Source organism: Bidens hawaiensis, unplaced genomic scaffold, assembly GCF_021521415.1.
Source record: "Bidens hawaiensis isolate Kalapana, Puna unplaced genomic scaffold, B.hawaiensis_p1.1 tig00025169_1, whole genome shotgun sequence".
NCBI classification, from domain to species: Eukaryota; Viridiplantae; Streptophyta; class Magnoliopsida; order Asterales; family Asteraceae; genus Bidens; species Bidens hawaiensis.
In genome coordinates, this window is record NW_027493997.1 from 57,681 (window position 1) to 70,152 (window position 12,472).

Genomic DNA, 12,472 nt, shown 5'->3' on the forward strand with positions numbered 1-12,472 from the left:
CTCTTGGGGACGAAAGAATGTGTTAAAAGAAAGGGTATACGCGGAATGGAACGAACATACCAACCGAAGGCTGTTGATAATTTGCGTCGAATAGTTGCCGAAATGTCTAGGGTTTTTTGAACTTTTGTTGTTGATTCTGTTTTGTTTTAAAAATGTTAATTTACTAATTTATTATTTGGGTTTCGTTCTGGCACCGTAATATATCTAACCGATACTGACTGAATTCGCGTCGAATAGTTGTTGCAACGCCCGAGTATTATCTAGTTTCTCTTTCTAAAGACGGCTCTCGGTTCCATCTTTAGAAAGAGAAAATGGAGGAGCCGTCACACCTGCATTACAACTACAAACGATAAAAGTAATCGATTAGACGGTTTCTAGACCAATACCACTTGTAGCACCTGAAAGCAACTCATATGATATGAAAACATAACAAAGTCCATAATGTTTATAGAATAAACTGTTTAAGAACACATCCCAATATAGAAAACATGGTTCTCTTTGGTTCTAACTTCTAAGTAATTCGCTTAGCTAAATTGACTTCATGAAATTAAGTTGACCAACACATCCCAATATAGAAAACATGGTTCAATGACAAAATTAGCAAATTATGTGAACCAGGTAATGGTTTTTATCTATACGGTGCTCCATTTCTGTTCTTGTGTTACCAAAAATGTAAACAAAATTTCATGTTCCAAGTTTCAGTCTTTTCTGTACAAAGAAAAATGGTGGAAAAGTTGCAAGCTGCAATTGCTCCAAATTAATTAGTCCACTTTCATAAGCTTTAAGCATTAAGTAGATCAAATCACAAGCAATATATACACTCTCTAATCTCTTTTGTATGGAAAAAAAATGACTTCTAAGTTGAAGATGTGAACAAACATTCCACTTATCTTGATTCTTGGCCATCGACTCCGCCAAAGTGTTTCTAGAACTGTCGAACTGATGTATATTTAATGCTGGAAATCAATTAGCACATGACTATCATAGTTTTATCATTCACATGTAAAACATTGCTACATTAGTTTATAGGTTATTAACCCGTGTATTTTACGGGTGGAAATATAAAAAATAGTCAATTAAACATGCATATACATTTATATTTGAATAAAGGTAACGGATTATTTTACTTATCTCTGTCGAAATGAAAGAATTGACCATAGATGAGAAGTTATGTCATTAATCATGCGATGCAGCCTAACCATAAACATGATTAGTTCAAGTGTTCATAAAATCATTAATGTATCAAACATGGAGCATGCTAAACAAAAGTAAACATTGAACCAATGTCTCGATAGAAATTAAAGAACTGATCAGCCATCATTTTTATGTTTTTTTTATGATCAGTCAATAAACTTAAAGAGTAAGAATAAACTAAGCAAACAAACATTCTTTACATGCTAAAGTTTGCAAATTAATTATTTAGATTTGGTTATATGTATGATTTACCAAATCGTTACTAAAATTCACCTGAGCATTATATATTAAAATACAATACTAATTAATATCATAATTACATTAATAAATTACAAAAATATAAAAGTTAATATCATTGATTAAAATTTTATTGTGAATATGTGGAAATTAGATTTATGGAAGGTTGATGACATGGAAGTCTATGTGAACAACCTAGATGAAGGGCATGTGGACAAAATTGTGTTGCTTTAATATATTAGTTAGATTAGATTAGATAATAATAGAATAAAGTTTTTTTTCTATAAAATATTCTAATGTAGTCTAAGAACAAATTCAAGCTAATTACCAACCCTGGTTTATAATGTTTGACATACATATCAATTGACAGACATGTTCAAATATAACATTACATATAATTGGATACACACACATTACACCACACCACCTCGGTTCTAAAAAAGAACATGCAAAAACAACAAACAAATAATCATTCACAATATTCGCATAAACAATATGACAAAATAATAGAAAGCATGGACTATATTACAAACGACACACCATATTATACATGTTTGATTCACTTAGACTTGGTAAACTCCATACCGCATTCCCATAGTTTCTTTGCCAATTGGCATCTCTGGCCTTACAGCTTGGTTTTGCCACATTATTGTCAACAAAATACTCGTCGCTAACTCCTTTCACCTTTGGGTTTAATGCCAAATAACATGTGGTTGAAGCTCCCTAAAACCATTTTTAAGTAACAATGATGGGCTATCAGTTACATCGTGTGGCCGTACTATCTCATTTAATCATATTTAAGTAACAATGATGGCTATCGGTTACAATGATGGGCTATCCACAAAATGAAATTAGGAAAACATGCAAAAAGACAAAAGGAACAAACCTGTTGGACATTCTTTAGAACATGTTTGAAGACTCCATTTATGCAAACTATATATATACCAAGAAAGTTGTAAAATAAACTTAACATCATGAACAAGAAAAATGAACTGTTATGAAAAGCCAAAGTGGAAAAATTTGTAATTACTTGACAAAAAGCTCGAGTGACGTGATATATTAGTTGCAATGACCGGGATGCAATGCATTGACAGTTATGTCAGCCCCTTCTTCCTATACTCATGATCATAAGCATGTAGTTTGTCACAAAACAACTAAGAAACAACCCGTAAATTGACAAAACTAAGCCAAATTTACAGATAAAAAGGTAGCCTAGCTAGTTTATTATTATGCTTGAGATTGTCAACACTAATAATTACCTTGAGGCGCCTTGCTAGTTCCTTAGCGTGTAAAATATTAGCAAGCTTTGACTGCCCGTAAGCATACAAACTATTGTAACTAAAATGTTGAGAAAACGATATTATGTGAATTCTAGTACTATAAATGTACCAAATCTAGCAAATCTTCAATAGTATGGTTTGAATTTTAAATGTGGGTTACGTTTTAATCTGTAATAAGGAAGATATACATAATGGTTAATACCATTTTGCATCATTTATCTTGTCGAACATGATTCCTCCTTTGTAAGTCATGTTATGAGCTTCTGATGAAACTAAGACAATCCTCCCTTCTTGTCCACAATTCTTAGCAGTAGTTTTCATCTTATCCAACAACAGATTCGTCAGATGAAAGTGCCCTAAATTATAAGACGAAAACATGTTTTTCAATGTGAAAATATTTCCTTGGAGAAACAAACGTATATATTACATGTGAAACAAATCATCACAATATATGAAAACATTGGTCAGAGACGTACCAAGATAGTTAGTTGCAAACTGACTCTCAATTCCGTCTTTGGTAAGGGAAAATGGAGGAGCGAACACCCCTGCATTACAACTAAAACGACAAAAATCAATTGTCTAGACTTATATATTTTAATCAAATTTTGGATACGATCAATGAAAAGTGTAATGTATCTTAAATAAGGATGTTGAGGGGTAGATTCATGGAAATGCACTCATTTGCAAAGTTTGTGACAGATTCCAATGAACTTAAATCAAGCTCTATAACATCAATGGTTGCACTAGGACAACCCTTTATTATGGTTTCCTTACATTTTGCTGCGGCTTCCACATTCCTAGCCGCCACAACTACATGTACACCGCGCAAAGCTAGCACGCGCACGGTTTCTAGGCCTATACCACTCGTGGGTCTTGGGAACATCAATATTCTTAGATGATGAAAATTATATATATATATATAGAAACATGATCAAATACATTTTATTCTTAACATGAAAACAGTAAGAATCAATTTGCTGTTATTATTAGGTTTATTTTTATAAGTGTTTGATGTTATTTTTTGTTCGTATTTGCTAATTTTCGATTATGAGACGTTATAAGTATTTGCTTATTTATATTTTATTGTTATTATTAGATTTTTTTCTTTTGCTGATATAAATATTTGTTGGTATTTGCTGTTATTATTTTGTTCTTGATTTTGATTCTTTTGTTGTAATTTTTAGGTTTTTTTCTTTGTTATTATAAAATAATTGTTTATGTAGATTGGTACTGTAGTTGGTATTATTTCTTACGTTCTCATGTTAAGACTAAAATGCACATGAACCTTCCCCTATATATATATATATATATATATATATATGTAAGGTTAAAATGAAAACCCACGAAAACCCTATGTAACATCGTTTTTTTTGTTACATTAATATATGTTGTAATATTTACATTTTTTATTCACTTTAATTGTGTACCACAAGATTTAAACATTAATTAAAAACATGTGGTTGAGAATAAGTTTCTAGAGTTTTCACAGCTCAAATGAGTTTTCATTTTATACTTAGCCTATATCTATAATATATATAAACGAAAACCCAAAAATCCTATGTGTCGCGATGTGGTCGCTCCCCCCTTTTATGGAAGCCACCAGATTACTTGATTTTTAAATGGAGGTCTCTCATTAATTTAACCCAAATTCATGGGTATGGGTCTTACCAAAACTAAATAGCTCTTAAACGGATTATAACATCTCATTAAATTAAAAATTAATCTTACCAATTATTTGATGTGAAAATCCTATAAAACAGGGATATACTAAAATTTAATATCCAATTTAAAAAGAAAAAGATATTATTTATAATTAATAAACGATTTTATAGTAAAAAACATAAGCGGGACATGGGTCACCAAATCCAGATAGCTTTTAAACGGGTTATAACATATCATTTATTTATGAAACTCTTTCATCATCAAACCCTAAGTATATTATTAACTTTTTTACAATAAAGAAAATTAAAACCCCAAAAATAAATATTAAAAAATAAAAAATGTAAAACAACCATTCTCTCAAGCCATCAAATTGCTTTATTTGTAAATGGAGGCTTCTCACACATTTGACCCGAATTCACAGGTAAAAGTCTCACCAAACCCAGATAGCTCTTAAACGGGTAACATCTCATTATATTAAAAATTAATCTCATAAAACCATTTGATATGAAAATCCTATAAAACATGGATATACTAAAAAATAATATCCTATTTTATTTAAAAAAAGTTATTATTTATAATAAGAAATAATTTTATAATAAAGAAAATAAACGGGTAATGAGTATCACCAAACCCAGATAGCTTTTAAACCGGATTATAACATATCATCTATTTGTGAAACCATTTTATCATCAAACCTCAAGTATATTAATTATTAACTTTCTTACAATAAATAAAATTAAAATCCAAATATACATATATAAATATTGAAAACGAAAATGTAAAACAACCTCCGTAATACGGGGGATAAAATCTAGTCTATATATATATATATATATATATATAGGGTAAGGTGAAAATAAAAACTCACGAAAACCCTATGTAACATCGTTTTTTTTTTGTTACATTAATATATGTTGTAATATTTACATTTTTTATTCACTTTAATTGTGGACCACAAGATTTAAACATTAATTAAAAACATGTGACTGAGAATGAGTTTCTAGAGTTTTCACAGCTCAAGTAGGTTTTCATTTTATACTTAGCATATATATATATATATATATATATATATATATATAGGGTTGAGATCATATACAAATAACTTTAAGCTTTCGAAGTATACGAAGTGAAAAAAAAAAAGTCCACACATCGACGCTTTCGTAATTACTATGAATAGAGTAGTTACGCTACAACAAAATATAGGTAAAGTAATAATAATTACACCATGTGTAACTTTAGTGTAATTGATCACTCTATTGATACTATGGTATGTAGTTTACGTTGTTATAGTATAATAATTGTTAGTCTACAACAAAATGAATTTAAGTAATGATAACAATTATGATATTTGTAAATTATAGCGTAATTATTATTAATTTAGTTAATAGTTATGTTGTTATATAATAGTTATTTGCTAACATTAATTAAGAAAATGTCATCGCTCTCACTTCACACGGTGGACAAATATAATTGGTGGAAAGGACAGGACGTGAGTATTCAAAGTTTGAGCATTAATTTATGAAACTTTATTGCCATGGACAAAACGAAGAATAGACTGTATATATGTTTTTCAGACTTCATCCTGGGCCCCATTAGCAAGCCTATCTACATTTTCTAATTTGGTGTTCCATTTCATGATACAAGTTTTAATCTTTTATGTATAAATTAAGAAATATGGTGGAAAAGTTGCAAGCTGTGATTGCTCCAAACTAGTCAACTTGTGCAAGCTTAGTTTATCAAATCACAAAACAATATTCATCAAACAAGGCACAAATCAAGGTTCTTTAATTACAAAGTTCATGTGTTCACTTGTTTCTAGTGAATGATAAAGAAAATCCCATATAAATTCTTGAAGTAAATGTTAGAGTGCAAGGGTCAGTTTGTAATTCCAAGTAAAGTCAGGGTCTGTTATGCAATTTTGTAAACAAGTCTCTGTTATATAGATGTTAGGACTTGTATCATAAGTTAGTTAGTTTGTTAATTCCTTTTTCTCGATTATAATAAAATTTAGTTTGTTCGTTATCATCTTTCTTGAATCTCTGGTACCTGTTTCAATTGGTATCAGAGCGAAGGAGATTAATCGCTCAATTAATCCAAAGGACTGGATTCTGATTCTCGATTTGGAAGGAAGTACGATCGGAGATCAAAGATGGGCACTTCGGCACCGGCAAACAACAACAGAGAGAACTACATGACGATTCCATTACAATGCCCTGTTCTTACGACAACAAATTATACAATCTGTGCGGTGAAACTGAAGGCAATCTTCAGTGTTCACGGCCTATGGGAGGTGGTTGAGCCGACAACTCCGGGGGTTGTCGATGCAAAGAAGAACGCCGCAGCAATTGCTTACCTATTTCAGGCCATGCCGGAAGACATGATTCTTCAAGTCGCTAATCTCACCACTGCGAGAGAGATTTGGGCTTTTCTCAAAACAAGATTTGTTGGAGTTGACCGTGTTAAGAAGGCCCGATTGGCAACCTTGAAAAACGAATTCAAAACCCTAAGAATGAGAAGGGAGAAACAATTGATGAATTTGCAGGCAAGATCAGTGCAATTTCATCTAGGGCTACCAATCTGGGTGAACCATACGAAGAGAATGTATTGGTTAGTAAACTTCTTAATTCAGTACCTGAGAATTCATTAATATAGTTGCTGGAATCGAACAATTCATCGATCTTGACTCTATGCTCCTTCAAGAAGCAATAGGTCGATTGAAAACGTTTGAGGAAAGAACTAATTTGAAAAGTAAGCAATCATTAGGTAAAGATGAAGATCAATTGTTGCTTACCTATTCTCAGTGGCAAAATAGGCAAAAGAATGAGTCTAAAGGCAAGAAATGGAATAAGAACAATGATGATGTGGGAAATAGTTCACGGTTTAACCAGAAGGGAAAGGGTAAAAACAATGATTCAAGAAAACAAATTGATCGTACAAAGAAAGATAAGTCCAAGATTAAGTGTTTCAAATGTGACCTTCTTGGACATTATGCCAGTGAATGTCCAGGAATTGATGCCAAGAACCAGGAAGCCAACTTAACACAAACTGAAGAAAGAGGAAAGGATGAAGAACCTGCTTTGTATATGATGCAGTCAGAAGACAAGAAGGAAATGGTATTTCTGAATGAACAAAGTGTAAAACCTGCAACGTTTGAGTCAGATTCAAAAGATGAGCAAGTATGGTTTCTTGATAATGAAGCATTAAACCATATGTCAGGTAATGGCTCAATATTTTGTGATCTAGATAAGAATGTAGGTGGTACGGTTAGGTTTGGAGATGGATCTTGTGTGGTCATAAAGGGAAGAGGTTCAATTGTCTTAGAGGGTAAGAATAATGAACAAAGGGTACTCACAAAGGTGTACTATATTCCTCATTTGAAAAACAATATCTTAAGTCTAGGGCAAGCTACTGAAGGAGGTTGTGTAGTTTGGATGAAAGATGATTATTTGTGGCTTTTTGAGAAGGACGGGAAACTTCTTATGAAAGTGAAAAAGTCACCAAATAGGTTGTATAAGATTAGTTTGAAAGTAGGAAGTCCGATGTGTTTTCTTGCACATTTGGATAAGTCACCATGGTTATGGCATGGTAGGTTGGGACATGTCAATTTTGAGTTTTTAGGCTACATGACTAGAAAACAAATGGTGAAGGGAGTTCCCATTATTAGTCATCCTATGCAAGTTTGTGAAGCCTGCCTAGCAGGTAAACAGACAAGGAAACCTTTTCCATCTCAAGCTGTGTACAGGGCAGATTATCCTCTGAAATTGGTCTCCATAGATTTGTGTGGACCAATACTGCCTACTACACAAGCTGGAAATAGGTACTTTATGCTAATAGTGGATGATTGTACAAGATTCATGTGGTGTTATATACTCAAGTCGAAGGATCAGGCCTTTGACACTTTCAGAAAATTCAAGTTGCAAGTTGAGAGTGAGTACAATTTCAAGGTCAAAGCACTAAGATCTGATCGTGGAGGGGAGTTTACCTCTCTAGACTTTAACCATTTCTGTGAGAAGGAGGGAATAGTAAGGTTATTAACTGCTCCTTACTCTCCTCAACAGAATGGTACAATGGAAAGGAGGAATAGGTCAATTCTCAATGTTACAAGAAGCATATTAAAAGCAATGGGAATGCCACAAGATTTTTGGGCAGAAGCAGTAAGGCATTCAGTATACATTCTCAATAGAGTTTATACAACAGCCTTGAAAAGTTGTACTCCTTATGAGGCTTTGAAAGGAAAGAAACCTAATCTGCAACATTTAAGAATTTTTGGTTGTGTTGGGCATGTAAAGATAACACGACCTGGATTAAAGAAGTTGGATGATAGGAGTGTTCCTATGGTTCATTTGGGCACTGAGGCTGGTACAAAGGGTTATAGGATGTATGATGTTTCCAAAAGAAAGATAGTGGTTAGTAGAGATGTGCAGTTTGAGGAGGGTAGGAAATGGGATTGGTCAAACTATTTAAAAGCTGTGGGTGATAACAGTCCTAAATGGGTTGACTTTTCTATACAGAATGACTTTGTTCAGGATTTTGATTTGGACCAAGAAAGTGGTGTTGACAGGGATGAGCTTACATAAAGAACAGTGAGTTCAAGACAACAATATAAACATGGTCAGAGTTCAAATAGTCAAAGTCAATCTGCACAAGAACCAATACCTGCTACTCAAGAACAGTTAGATGTGAGAAGGTCTACTCGTACACATATTTTACCATTTAGACTAAACGATTATGTTCTAAGTGGTGGGATAAACTATGTGAGTAGTAGAGAAGAAGAACCTCATAATCTTGAACTGTCACTTGCACAAGAAGAAGAACCGGTGTCTTTTGAAGAGGCAATCAAGGAAAAGGTGTGGAAACAGGCAATGGAAGAGGAAATACAAGCCATTGAAAGGAATCATACATGGGTACTAACTAAAAGGCCACCAAAGTGTAATCCAGTTAGTCTAAAATGGGTATACAAGGTAAAGAAAGATGCACTTGGAAATGTGACAAAGTATAAAGCCCGTTTGGTTGCCAAAGGGTATGTGCAACAAATGGGGATTGACTTTGAGGAGGCATTTGCTCCAGTTGCTAGGATTGAGACAATCAGGCTGATTCTTGCTTTGTCAGCTAAAAGAAACTGGAAGGTATATCACATGGATGTTAAAGCTGCATTCCTCCATGGTGATCTAAAGGAAGATGTGTCTGTCAAGCAGCTAGAAGGATATGTAAAAAAGGGAGCTGAGTCAAAGATCTATAAGTTGTCAAAAGCACTTTATGGTCTAAGACAAGCACCAAGAGCTTGGAACTTGAAGTTAGATGCAGTCTTAAAAGAACTGGGATTTAAAAAGTGCAAGCATGAGCAGGCAGTGTATGTAAAGATTAAAGCAAGTTCTGTACTAATTGTGGCTGTGTATGTAGATGATCTACTAGTTACAGGAAGTGATCAAGAAGAGGTACAAGGGTTTAAACAACAGATGAAATCTAGATTTGAAATGACAGATTTAGGATTGTTGTGTTATTATCTTGGAATTGAGGTTGATCAAAACAAATATGGAATCTTTGTGAAGCGGTCAGGGTATGCTAACAAAGTGATAAAGTTGGCAGGACTATAGGGGTGTAATGAGACGAAGACACCTATGGAACCTGGCTTGAGATTGTTTAAAGAAGAAGGTGGAAATAATGTGGACCCAACAGTTTACAGAAGGTTGGTTGGATCATTGAGGTACCTAACACAAACAAGGCCAGATATAGCATTTGCGGTGGGCTATGTTAGTAGGTTTATGCAAGAACCTAAAGAAGATTATATGAAAGCTGTAAAACACTGATCCGATATGTTAAAGGTACAATTAACTTTGGTATAAAATATGGGAGGATAGATGGTGGTGGTTTGGTGGGATATAGTGACAACAGTCACTTGACAAATACTGATGATGGAAGGAGTACATCTGGGAATGTGTTTTATTACAATGAAGCTGCAGTGTCATGGCATTCCTAGAAGCAACAAACAGTGGCTTTGTCTAGTTGTGAGGCAGAGTTCATGGCAGCTGCATCTGCAGCTTGTCAGGCCATTTGGTTAAATGGTTTATTGGAAGAAATTACTGGAAAAAAACAAGACATAGTGACTTTGTTGGTTGATAACAAATCAGCTATTTCTCTTATGAAAAATCCAGTTTTTCATGGGAGGAGTAAGCATATAAGTACAAGATACCATTTTATTAGAGAGAGTATAGAGAAAGGTCAAATTCTTGTTGACTTTGTAAGTGGTAATATGCAAAGAGCAGATGTACTAACTAAAGCATTGGGTAGATTGAAATTTGCAGAGATGAGATGTAAGGCCCCGAACCCGGTAGCCCTACTTTAGCGTCGGATTTACTCATAAACACAGTCCTTCAATTCAGAGTTTACTAAAACTTTTCGCGGAATATAAAACATCAATCATTTGTTACAAAACATTAAATCTTTTCTTTGATACCATAACACAAAACTTTATATTTAAAACATCTTTACTTCTTTCTTCAGATGCCAGCCGTTCAATCCATGCCATGCGTCATCCTCTTGCTAGCTCTGTAATCAGCTCACCTGCGTGCATACTAAAAGTCAGCTACGCTGAGTGAGTTCTAGTTAATCAGGTATCATACAATTTATTCCCATATATTACTTCCCGTATCCGAAGACACATATTACTACCTTAACCTTGTATAATTATCCATAGGAGGATCGTCACGTAATATTTATTAAAAGAACCATTACCATTACCCTACCATATATAATTTCCATAGGAGGAACACTATACTATCCATAGAAGGAACACTTTACTATCCATAAAAGGAACACTATACCTTCCATAAAAGGAACACTATACCTTCCATAAAAGGAACACTATACTTTATTATTTAATATCCATGTAAGGAGCTAGTCACTTCCCTTGACGATACGTGCAATATCCGAAGATCGTTCACGTACCGTCAAGCAATCATTCATATCGATCACATATACCATACACGGCATACACATAAAATTATATCCTTTCGTTCATACTTTCTTACTTTCTTTTGTATTATCTTACTTTCATATCTTACGTTATAAAGAGCATTACGCCCTACATTCCTCGAGTATTACTAGGGCTCGGTACCCTCTTCGTAACCATACAACCATACGTTATCATTTCTTTCTTCTACTATCTCTATCATATTCATACACATAAACCTACATAACATACTTACCTTATTCTTAGCGCTGCAACCTGACAGTACGTGCAATATCCGAAGATCGTTCACGTACCATCAAGCATTCATTCATATATTTCACATTATCCATATAAGGCATACACTTATCTCTTAGGATAAGTGTATTAACAAACATATTGAGTATGCACACAGCCCCGAAAACGTAACACATAAATGGGGCTAGAAACTCACCTGAATTCTGCTTCTTTTTCTGATAGCTGTAAATCCCTTCTCTATCTGAGCTCGGCTGACTGTACAAGTTACACGTATCAATACTCGTCTGATCTAATCTAGTGGCCTAGTATTAGCTTACTTTAACTTATCGCTTTATAATTTATTTTCTAATCAAACTTAGCTCTAGGCGAAGTTAGCTTAGGCGAACTTAGCTGTAGGCGAAGTTACCAGCTAGGCGAACTTAGCTTTACAGCGAAGTTGCCATCAGGCGAACTTGGCTTCAGGCGAAGTTATCATCAGGCGAACTTGGCCTCAGGCGAAGTTACCAGTTAGGCGAACTTAACTTTACAGCGAAGTTGCCATTAGGCGAACTTAGCTTGCAGGCGAAGTTCATCAGGCGAACTTAGCTTGCAGGCGAAGTTCATCGCGTTGAAGGCGAAGTTGCCCAGATGCAGGCGAAGTTATCCAGACAGCCGCTGTTCAGTTTCTTTCCAGCATTTTGAGCGATTTTAACACCCTTGCTATGGTTCAATATCACCCACTACGCTTCCCGACCATCTTCGGTCGCTTATACACTAAAAACCTTGGATCTTTAAACCTTAAAGGCCAAGAATCATACCTTTTTGAGCTTGTTTGGATCTTGTTTAACTTGCTAGCACACTAATCGCTCTCTCTCGGTCCTGCCCGATTCTTCCCTTGGCTCGGTCGGCCGGCGGT

The 12,472-nt window shown here is 34.3% G+C and overlaps 1 pseudogene across 1 annotated transcript; it reads right to left on the reverse strand.

Annotated features, from left to right (window-relative positions):
* Positions 1–1,990: 1,990 nt before the first annotated feature.
* On the reverse strand, positions 1,991–3,594 carry LOC143570870 (short-chain dehydrogenase TIC 32, chloroplastic-like; annotated as a pseudogene). Its single transcript, XR_013142005.1, has 7 exons — positions 3,353–3,594; positions 3,188–3,267; positions 2,914–3,067; positions 2,691–2,769; positions 2,462–2,544; positions 2,318–2,364; positions 1,991–2,154 (listed from the first exon to the last, which is right to left on the reverse strand). The product of XR_013142005.1 is annotated as a short-chain dehydrogenase TIC 32, chloroplastic-like (transcript).
* Positions 3,595–12,472: the final 8,878 nt, after the last annotated feature.